The sequence below is a fragment of the Hypanus sabinus genome (genome assembly GCF_030144855.1).
Source record: "Hypanus sabinus isolate sHypSab1 chromosome X2 unlocalized genomic scaffold, sHypSab1.hap1 SUPER_X2_unloc_21, whole genome shotgun sequence".
NCBI lineage: Eukaryota > Metazoa > Chordata > Chondrichthyes > Myliobatiformes > Dasyatidae > Hypanus > Hypanus sabinus.
The window spans coordinates 132,017-144,416 of NW_026778992.1; positions in this window are offsets into that span (position 1 = coordinate 132,017).

Here is a 12,400-nt window from a genome sequence, read left to right on the forward strand (position 1 = left end):
TTGGGCTCCACCTCATTCGGGGGCAGACGTTGTGGGTGGGTGAAGCTCATTTCACACTCCTGTGACCCTCTGAGTGAAGAGGTATCCCCTCATGTGCCCCATAAACTCCCCATCTTTCACCCCTAACCCCCTGTCAAGTATCTCTCTGCTGAGACTCACAGAACACAATCCCAACACTGAGTGTTGCTTCATCAAGCAGCTTTATTCTTTATTACCTGCCGGGGGTAAGTTCACCTCCATTCTCACCAGGGATGGGAGGGGACTTCAAACACAGCGTTTACAAAATATTCCTTCTGTCTCCTCGTTTCGGTCACATGTAAGAGTAAAATAATCATAATCTGATTATTATTACTCTAATGGTTATTCCATAATGTAAAACCGTATTCTCTCATCCAGATTCCAAAAATGGCTTCCTGAGGGGTTATCATTGGGGAAATGTACAATGTAAACCAGTATCCCACCATCGTCCCAGAGTCCCAAATGGCCACCGGCTTCCTGAGGGATTATCATTGTGGAACTGCTCTCCCTCCCACTTCTCTCATTCTATCTGCTGCCTCTCAAATATAGTCCATCAGGTGAGTTACATTTTCAGATTTGTCTGGTGTGTTGGTGCAACATTCTTGTCCAATTAAAGCACACATATCCCAATTTTTATCTGATATAAAGTCTCGGGTGGCTGGAAAACGATGCTGGAGAGGCAGTGACGGGAGACAAAGAAATGGTAGACATACTGAAAAAGTATGTTGTGTCTGTCTTCACAGAGGAAGACACCAGCATAATGGTGGGACTTCCGGGTGTCAGGAGCCAGAAGTGTACAAAGTTACCAGAACCAGAGTGGCCTTCCAGTTAGATAATCCAGATGGTGTACACCCCAGCTTTCTGAAAGAGGTGGATAAAAAGATTGTGGCCCCATTAGTAATGTACATTCAGGAATCACAATGTTCCGGAATGGTTCCTCAAGAATGTAATATTGCCAATGTCACACCACTTTTCAAGAAGGGAGGGAGGCAGAAGAAAGGAAACTATAGGCCAGTTAGTCTGTCCGCAGTGATTGGGAAGATGTTGGAGTCGATTATTAATGATGAGGTCTGAGAGTACCGTGTCACAAGATAAAATAGGCCACAGTCAGCATGGTTTCCTGAAGGGAAAACCTTGCCTGACAAACCTGTAGAAATTATTTTAAGAAATAACAAGCAGGACAGACAAAGGAGAATCGATTGATGATGTTCACCTGGATTTTCAGACGGCTTCTGACATGATGCCACACACGAAACTGCGTTAACAACCCACGAGCCCATGGTATTACCGGAAAGATTCCAGCATGGACAAAGCCGTGGCTGACTGAGAGGAAGCAAAGAGTGGGTATAAACGGAGCCTCTTGATGAGTGGGTTCCACAGTCGTCTGTGTTGGGACTGATACTCTTTCTGTTAAATGTCACTGATGTGCATGATGATATTGATAACCTTGCTGCAAAGTTTACAGGTGCTATGAAGATGGTTGAGGGTCAGGTCGTTTTGAGGAAATAGAGAGACTATGGAAGGTCTTCAACAGATGAGGAGAATGGGCGAAGAAGTGAGAGATGGAATACAGTGTCAGCAAAGGGTATCAGCATGCACTTTGGTAGAAGAAATGAAAGGGCTGACTATTTTCCAAATACTTCCTAAAGGTCAATTTGCAGATTGAGTCTGTGGTGAAGAAGGCAAATGTAATGTCAGCATTCATTTCAAGAGGAATAGAATATAAACGCAGGGATGTAATGTTGAAATTTTTGTAAGCACTGGTGAGGCCTCACTGGGAGTACTGTGAGCAGTTTTGGACTCCGTATCTGAGAAAAAGATGTGCAGAAACTGGAGAGTATCCAAAAGAGGTTCACGTAAATGATTCCCAAATTAAATATGTTGTCATATGAGGAGTATTTGATGGCTCTGGGCCTGTGTTGAGTGGAATTCAAAAGAATGAGAGCAGACCTTATTGAAATATATCAAATAGTGAAAGGATTAATAGAGTGGATATGGACAGGATGTTTCCTATTTTGGGACAGTCTAAGACCAAAGGACACAGCCTCAGAATAGAGGGGTGTCTTCAGAATGGAGATGAGGGGGAATTTCTTTAGCCAGAGAGTAATGAATCTATGGATAGTGAATCATAGGCAGCTGTGGAGGCCAAATCTTCATGTACATTTAAGGCAGAGGTTGATAGTTTCTTGATTGGTCAGGGCATGATGGGCTACCAGAAGAAGGCAGGAGATTGGGGCCAAGAGGGAAATTGGATCCGCTAAAATGAAATAGCGGAGAAGACTCGATGGGCCAAATGGCCTAATTCTGCTCCTATATCTGATGGTCTTATAGCAATCTCTCATTTAACATCAGCAAGAGCCAGGAGCTAATTATTGTCTTCAGGAGGAGGAACCAGGAGATCTGTGAGCCGGTCCTCATCAGAGATCAAAGGCGGAGAGGGTCAGCAACCTTAAATTCCTCAATGGCATCACTTTCCAGGATGTGTCTTGAACCCAGCATGGAAGTGTAATTACGAAGAAAGCACAGCAACATCTCCATTTCCTTAGAAGCTTGCAAAGATTCAGCATGACATCTACAACCTTGACTAACTTCTGCAGGTGTGTGTGGAGAATATGTTCAGTGGTTACATCATGGCCTGGTATGGAAACACCAAAGCGCTTGAAAGGAAAATCCTGCAGAAAGTAGTGGATACGGCCCAGTACATCATGGGTAAAACCCTCCCCACCACTGCGCACTTTTCTCTGGTGCGCTGTCATAGGAAAGCTACAACTATCATCTAGGAACCCACCAAGTGAAACATGATCTCTTCTCACTGATGCCATCAGGAAGAAAGTGCAGGAGTCTCTGGACCCACACCACCAGGTTCAGGAACTGTTATCACCCTTCAAACATCAGGTTCTTCAAACAGAGGAGATAATCTTACTCAAATTCAATTGCTCCATCACTGAACTGTTCCTATAACCCATGGACACATTCACGGATTCTTCATCACCTGCTCATGCTAATTATTTATTTATTTATTTATTTTTTCTTTTGTATTTGCACAGTTTGTTGTCTTTTGCACAGTGTATTTTGTCTACAATGCTGGGTTCGGGCTTTCATTGATTCAATCATGATTCTTTGATTTACTGAGTTTGTCCGAAAAAAAATCTCAGGATTGAACATGGTGACATGCGTAAAAATCGATAATAAACTTACTTTGTAAATTTTGAATTCTACATTTAAATTACTCTCTCAAACACACATGTGCTTTGTAATTTCTAAAGGTTCAGCATCGACTGGCTAAATGATTTGGCTCTGATCAGAAGGATCGTCCCATCACAATGACCCCTCTTCTGAGGTACCCCAGCTACAGGAAAGATTCCTGAATCAAACTGGGATCACTGTTTCAAGCGTGCACGCACACACACAGACACACAGCTGTGATGAAGAGCTTTGAGGGGGTTGGTCCTGACTAGAATCAACTCCTGTCTGTGCATGGACCTGGACCCAGTGCAATTTGCCGATCACCACAATCTGTCTACAGCAGATGCAATCTCACTGACTCTCCACTCAGCCTTAGATCACCTGGACAATAGCAATACACAAGTCAGGCTGCTGATTACAGCTCAGCGTTCAACACAATCAGACCCTCAATTGTAATCAACAAGCTCCAAAACCTGGGCCTCTGTACCTCCTTCTGCAACTGGATCCTCACCAGGAGACCCCAGTTTGTGTGGATCAGAAATAACATCTCCTCCTTGCTGACAATCAACACCGGCACACCTCAACAATGCGTGCTCAGCACTCTCTACACCACGTCTGTGTGTCTAGGCTCATCTATAAACTTGCTGATGACACAACTATTGTTGGTGGAATTTCAGACAGTGACGAGGAGGAGTACAGGAGTGAGATAGATCAGCAAGTTGAGTGGTGTCACAGCAACAACCTTGCACTCAGCATCATGAAGACAAAGGAATTGATTGTGGATTCAGGAAGGGGAAGTCGAGGGAACACACACCAGTCCTCATCGAGGGATCAGAAGTGAAATGGGTGAGCAGTTTCCATTTCCTGCCTGTCAACATCTCTGAGGAACTATCCTGGGCCCAACATATTGATGCAGTTACAATGAAGGCTCAACATCGGCTATATTTCATTTGGAGACTGAGGGGAATCAGTCTGTCACTAAAGACACTTGCAAATTTCTACAGATGTACTGTGGAGAGCATTCTAACTGGTTGCATCACTGCCTGGTGTAGAGAGGCCACTGCACAGGATCGGAAAATGCTGCAGAAAGTTGTAAACTCAGCCAGCTCCTTCATGGGCACCACAGCATCCAGGACACATTCAAAAGATGAGGCCACAAAAAGGTGGCATCCATCATTACGGACCCCCATCACCCAGGACATGCCTTCGGCTCATTGCTACCATCAAGGAGGATGTACAGGACCGTGAAGAGACACTCAATGTTTCAGGAACAGCTTCTTCCCTCCACCGTCAGATTTGTAAATGGACAATGAACTCTAGAATACTTCCTCAGTATTTTCCCTCACGTTTGCCACTACATTTCAAATTTAATTTTATAAATACTTGTTCTAATTTATAGTTTTTATTACTATGTATTGCAATGTACTGCAGACACAAAGGAACAAATTTCACCACATACGCCACTGATATTAAACCTGATTCTGATACACAAACACACACAGCTGGGCTCAGACATACAACACTCCCACATTCCTCCCTTTGTGATCCCCTGCTTGCTCCGTGGCCCCCGGTATGAAGCTCAAACTGTTGCAACACCTGCCCTTTAAATTCATGGCTGAGGCTGCGTTGTGTCTGTTCACTGTTTGAGTTCGATATTAAATGAAGAGCATTGAATGGGAAGTAAGGTTTGAATAGAAGAATAAAGATCTCCTCTGAAGGTATATGGGGTCCTGGTGAGAGCGTACATGGAACACTGTGCACAGGTCTGGTCTCCCTCCCGGAGTCAGCCTGTGGGATGAAGGGAATGAAGAGATTTCCCAGATTGATTTAGGAGGTGAGGTAGTGTCCTCGGAGAGATTATACTGACCGGGCCTGTCTCAAAATTAGAGAAATAAAAGGCCGTCTGACTGAGACAGACAGAGTCTCACAGGGTATTGACAGTGTTGAGGGAGAAATGATGTTTCCTTTGGCTGTGGTGAGGAATGGGGAGTCACAGAATCCGAGTACACCTCAGCACGACTGAAATGAGGAGGAATTTCCTCATCCAGAGGGCAGTGAAACTTTGGAATTTTCTCCACAAGGTTTCTAAATTTGAAGGACAAATTTTAGGGCTCTGCGATGCTGGGAACGTTGCGCGAAAGTGCGCTGAGGTCAAAGATCAGGCATGTTCTGTGTGAAAGGCGGAAAAGACGGAAAGTCCGTTTATTTGTTTCTAAAGTCCGAGTTTACCTTTGCGCCTGGTTCTCCCTTGACCTTCAGCCTGTCCTTTTGCACAGGGGAGCGCTCACACACCGGGGTTCCATCGGCAGCCGCTGCGGGCCTGCTCCCGTATCCCAGCAGCAGGAGACAGGACCGGGAGGAAACTCCGGACAACAGGCCCCGATCCACGGCGGGGAAAGACCGGGCTCCCCCTGTGTGGCTGAAACATCTCACGGAATCTGCGCCCGAATCTTCACCTCCGCCATCGGAGGCTGTTGCAGCCTTTACCCGGGGAGCTGCTCCCAATCTCGGGTCTCTCACCGGGTCCACTCGTTCCCGGTTCCAAACTTCGGTCCGCCCAGAGTCCCGCCCACTGACACTCCTCAGCCAATGGAGGCCAGAGTCTCCCAGCGGTGGTCTCTGATTGGCTGTGAGTGTGTCCGAGGGCGGGCTGCTGCCGGTTGCTGGATATGTCAGTCAAGGTTTGATATCAGAAACAAAACAAGTTTCCAAGGTTTCTTATTGCTGTGTTTGCATTTATGGATATAACATTTGCTGTAAATTAACAAAATATTTATGATAAAGAAATGATCCCTGTAAGATTTGGCATTACTAGTAAACCCAGATAAGACATTTTCAAAACAAAAAATAAATTCCACATTAATATATTGATCTATAAATTGACAAACATCAACCCAAAATGTTTTAACATATTCACAATCCCAAAACAGATGAAATGAATTCTCTGGTTATAAACCACAAACATAACAGTAAGTTTCAATATCAGAATTAACCCGTCAAATAAACACTATTTGGATAATATCTATGTATAGTTTTAAATAAGCCCCAAATACTCCTCCACCTCAGATTCCCCAAGCGACTATTCCAAAAACTAACAGAGTACATATAAGTCACCACATACAACTCCTACAAACATACAGAGCAAAGCTACAGAACGGTAACTATATCTGGATCACTGAAAGATCAGCCAGAGTGCAGAAGACCACAAACTTCGCCAATGCAAATAAACAACGAGAACATGAAATAACCGCAGCGACTGCCGATAGATGTCCGGTGCTCTCAGCGCTCCCCGTTCAATCTGACAGGATAAGAAACAGTGAGGCGCAAAGGTAAACTCGTGTTTCAGAAAATAAGAAATGGAGAAGGCGTGGCCATTCGGCCCCTTGCGCCTCTTCTGCCCTTCACTCAGAACATGCTTGACTTTTGACCTCAGCACCACTTTCCTGCAACTTCCCATCACCGCTGAGCCCCTGGATATGTCTATTCAATTTAGAAATCTTGTGGAGATAATTGCAATGATTCACTGCACTCTGGGTGAGGAAATTACTCCTCATCTCAGTCCTGCTGAATTGTTCTCGGATTTTGAGTCTGTGCCCGCTGGTTCCACACATTATGGGAAACATCATTCCAGCCCTTCCGCTGTAAATATCCTGTGAGATTGTATTTCTCTAATTCTGAGACAGGAATGCGATCTGTCTCTGTCAAACCACCTCTTATTTCACTCATTTTGAGACAGTCCCAGTACGATGATTTGTTGTGCGAGCCTCTCTATGACAGCAGGTGAGTGCAGTTGTCCTGTGTTGTTCCCCAGCCTGATGGTTGAGGGGTAGTAACTGTTCCTGACCCTGGAGGGGCGAGTCCTGAGGCTCTTGTACCTTCTACCTGATCACAGCAGTGAGAAAAGAGCCTGCCTGTGTGGTGAGCCTGATCACAGCCGCCCGTATCACCGTCCCCTCTGGCCTGCCCTATCCGGGACCAAAGGTATTGTGGAGAGTAAATGTGGTACTCTGTCGAGTATCACTGTGATCCGTCCCCTCTGGCCTGCCCTATCCGGGACCAGAGGGATTGTGGAGAGTAAATGTGGTACTCTGTCGAGTATCACTGTGATCCGTCCCCTCTGGCCTGCCCTCTCCGGGACCAAAGGGATTGTGGAGAGTAAATGTGGTACTCTGTCGAGTATCACTGTGATCCGTCCCCTCTGGCCTGTCCTATCCGGGACCAAAGGTATTGTGGAGAGTAAATGTGGTACTCTGTCGAGTATCAGTGTGACAAGTGTCCTCTTCATCCGCTCCGTCCGCACGATCCTGTTACCCGTTCTGGGTTCTTCGTTGGGACCCGAACTCCATCTCCTCACTACCGGATCTCTGTGCACACTCTCGCTTTTCCCCAGCCCCGTTAAAGAGTCAATTGCGCTCCACATTCATCAGAATTTATGTCACTCTGGGGCCAGGTCTGACACGGTAAATTGAGATTAGTTAACTTACAGGAGTGGGCAGGCTTGGGTCTGAGAAGGTTTAGAAAAGTCTGCACTGCCAGCTGGACACACTGATCTGTCCAGGGGTTTGCCGGCATTGGACTCACATGTATCCTTAAAACGAGCTGGAAAGTACGCAAGGGATTCTCCTTTTTTCTGTAGTTATCGGGTAAATTCACCAAAATCCGCATGCAGTCGGGCTGTCATTCAAATGGGTTCCCTTACCTCAGTGACCCACCGTGCCGTGGCTTGTATTACATCAGCCCCTCTGGTGGCTCCCGGTCACCTTCGGGCATCTGCCTGGGAAAGGGGAACCCACTCCCTGTCCCTGCTCGAGGGGTTCCATATATAACCCTGAGGGGTGGCACAAGTCCCCGGGCAGGGTCTGGCAAGGGGAACCCACTCCCTGTCCCTGTCCGAGAGGTTCCATATATAACCCTGAGGAGTGGCACAAGTCCCCGGACAGGGTCTGGAAAGGGGAACCCACTCCCTTTTTCAATGAATTCAGGTAAAGCCCCTGGTCAGGACGGTTAAACTGCTGAATGTTTAAAGTCCTTTTCTTCTATACTCGCTCCTTAGCTTTGTAAAATTTTTAAAGATGCGTTAACTGTAGATAAATAACCACAATCTTTTTATGGTGCCTCCATTAATCCAATTGTTAAAAAAGATAAAGACCCCACTGAATTTGCATCCTATCGGCCAATATCCTTGCTGAATACGGATTCTAAGATTTTTACCAAAATTTTGGCCACTACATGAGAAAATGTATTACCTCAAATTATCTCTGAAGATCAGACCGGATTTATTAAAATCTGGTATACATCTTTTAACATTAGAAAATAAATTAATATAATTTATACTTCTTCATCTAAAATACTAGAATGCCATTTCTTTAGGTGCTGAAAAAGCGTTTGATAGAGTTGAATGGCTATATTTATTTAATGCATTGCAGAATTTTAATTTTAGCTTGAAATTTATATCATGGATTAAATTAATGTATTATAAACCTTTGGCTTCACTTCTTACCAATAATCAAAGATCTCCTTTTTTTCAGTTGTCCCGTGGTACGAGGCAAGGCTGCCCTTTAAGTCCTCTATTATTTGACATTGCTTTGGAACCTTTAGCTGTTGCCATTCGTGAATCACCTAATATTTTTGGTATTACCCGTGGGTAAGGGACTTATAAGTTATTATTATATGCTGATGATTTGCTACTATACATATCTGACCCTGAGAGATCTATTCCTGCTATTTCATCCTTGCTTGCTCAGTTTTGTTAGCTTTTCTGGCTACAAGCTGAATTTTAATAAGAGTGCATTATTTCCATTAAATATGCAAGTTCCAATTTATAAACACTTACCATTTAAAGTTGTCACAGATCATTTTACTTATTTGGGTATTAAAATTAGCAAGAAACATAAGGGTTTATTTAAAGTTAATTTTTTACCTTTAATTGAACAAATCAAGCAACTTGTTACCAGGTGGTCCCCATTATCTCTGTCATTGGTTGGTCGAATTAATACTATCAAGATGATAGTATGACCCAAATTTTTATATTTAATCGAAGCATTACCAATTTTTATTCCTAAATCTTTTTTTGATATTATTGATTGCAAAATATTTCATACATATGGCAGAATAAAAATCCTAGATTAAGTAAGAAATATTTACAGAAGATTAAGTAGGAAGGTGGTTTGGCTTTGCCAAACCCAAGATTTTACTACTGGGCAGTTAACATCCGATAGTTAATAGCTTGGACACGAGAATTGGTCGTAGTACCTTGCCCACAATGGGTAAATTTGGAGTGTAAATCTGTACAAGACTTCTCATTGTTTTCTATTTTAGGATCTTTGCCTCCTTTTGCTTTATCTAAACCAAATAAACAAATAACTAATCCTGTAGTTAAATATACAGTAAGAATATGTTTTCAATTTCGTAAATTCTTCAGCTTGAATAAGTTTATCTTATCAACCCCTATTATATCTAACTTTTTGTCCAGCCCTCTTTTAAGGACCAAGCCTTTGTGTTATGGAAAACAAAAGGTATAACATGTTTTTGTGATCTATTTTTAGATAACAGTTTTATGTCCTTTGAACAGCTATCCAGACTGAAACTCATATTTTTTTTAAGATACTTGCAAGTTTGAAATTTCTTGAATGTTAGTCTTTTCTGAAATTATGTCCAATGGACATTACAGAAAAAAATTCAGGCTCTGAATCCTTGCCAGAAGGGTTTAGTAGCCATCATTTATAATACGATCATGAAAATACAGCCAGGAGTATCAGAAAAAATTAAGAAGGAATGGGAAAAAGAACTTCATTGTCTTATACTCACAGGGCAGTGGGAGAACATTTTACAATTAATCAATTCTTCTTTTATTTGTGCTAAACATGCCTGATACAATTTCAGGTTGTTCATAGGGCTCACATGTCCAAGGATAAACTCGCTCTATTTTATTCTTATGTTAATCCAGCCTGTCACAGATGTCATTCTGAAGTCGCTTTATTGACCTACATGTTCTGGTCTTGCCCATGTTTGCAAAATTATTGGAAAGATATTTTTGGTATTATTTCAACAGTTCTGAATATCAAATTGCAACCACATCCTTTTACTGCAATTTTCAGTTTACCAATGGTGGATAATAGTCGTTTATCCACCCCCCCCCCAGCTTGGCGGATAATTGCATTTGTTACATTAATGGCTAGAGGATCTATCCTATTGAATTGGAAAAAAATTAATCCTCCAACGATATTTCAGTGGTTTTCTCAAACTATTTCTTGTTCACGTTTAGAAAAAAATTACAAGTGTTGTCTTTGACCCTTCAGTTAAATATGAAGAAACTTGAAGACCATTTATTCAACATTTTCATATGAGCTAAACTGACTTTTCCTGAACCTGACTTTTATTGTCCTTAATTATTTGGATGGAGGTGCGGAGTTATTGACGCTACTGTGTATAGTTGATATAATGCAATGGCCCATGTCGGTTAGGATTTTTTTCATTTTTTTTGGGGGGAGGGGTTCTTATTTTCTCCATTTTTTGTAACCACCATGAGTTTGGGAGGTTATTATCATCTATTTGTATTTTTACCTTAACCTATTAATTATGTACTCTCAAGCTCTTTGTATTCATGTTTCATTTATGTTTGTTTAAAATCTAGAAAAAGATTTAAAAAGGACTATTCTGTGGAAAGGATGGAATAGGCGCCACGGGCCGAATGGCCAGACATGTTCCTGTTGGTTATTTTCTAACGCACGAGTTTACCTTTGCGCCTTGTTCTCCCTTGGTTTTCAGCCGTTCGGATTGCACAGGGGAGCGGTGAGAGCTCCGGAGATCCACCGGCAGCCGCTGCGGGGCAGCTCCCGTCTCCCGGCAGGAAGGGACAACAGGCCCCGATCCTCGGCGGGGAAAGGCCGGGCGCCTCCGTGTAGCTGAAACATCTCACGGAATCTCCGCCGGTCGCTTCAGCTCTGCCTTCGAAAGGATTCACGACCCGCCGGTGGTGCAGCCGAAACCCGAGGCGCAGCTCCCGGTCTCCGGCCCACTCGGTCCCGGTCCAAACAGCGTCCCGCCCACTGACACCCCTCAGCCAATGGAAGCATCCCTCTCCCAGCGGTGATCGCTGACTGGCTGTGTGTGTGTGAGAACGGGCTGCTATTGGGAGCTGGAGATGTCAGTCACAGTTTGTTTCCAGAATTAAAGGAAAATCCCCGAAACTCAAATTTCAAAGTAAATATTATCAGAGTACAGATAAATCACTACGTTCCACCCGGAGAAGCATTTTCCTGCAGACATACTAAGAAAAAGTGTAGAATAGTAACGATAACAGAAGCAGGCAGTGAAAGATCAGCCAGAGTGCTTAAGGTAACAAACTGTGCAAAAACAGAGAAACACCGATAAAATAACAAGAGCATGAAATAACCGCAGCGGCTGCTGATGGATCTCCGGAGCTCTCACCGCTCCCCTGTGCAATCCGACAGGCGGAAGGCCAAGGGAGAACAAGGCGCAAAGGTAAACTCGTGATTTAGGAAATAAGAAACAGTAGCAGGGGTTGCCTTTCGGCCCGTTGCGCCAGTTCGGCCTTTCACTCCGATAATGGCTGATCTTTGACCTCAGGGACACTTTCTTGCAATGTTCCCATCTTCGCTCCGCCCTTCAATATTCCTTGTGAATTTAGAAACCTTGTGGGGAAAAAATCCAAAGATTCGCTGCACTCCTCATCTGCGACCTGTCAGACGACATCGGATTCTGAGTCTGTGACCTTATTCAACACCCAGTGAAGAAAAACGCCATTCCTGCCCCACTCTGTCAATACCCTGTGAGACTGTGTCTGTCTCACTCAGACCACCTCTTATTTCTCCAATTTTGAGACAGGCCCAGTCAATGTAATCTCTCTGAGGACACTACCTCACCCCCCAAATCAATCTCTGAAACCTTCTCCTCATTCCCTTCATCCCACAGGCTGTCTCCAGGAGGGAGACCAGACCAGTGCACAGTGTTCCATGTACGCTCTCACCAGGACCCCATATACCTTCAGAGGAGATCTTTATTCTTCTATTCAAACCTTCCTTCCCATTCAATGCTCTTCATTTAATATCAAACTCAAACAGTGAACAGACACAACACAGCCTCAGCCATGATTTTAAAGGGCAGGTGTTGCAACAGTTTGAGCTTCATACCGGGGGCTACGGAGCAAGTAGGGTGTCACAAAGGGAGGAATGTG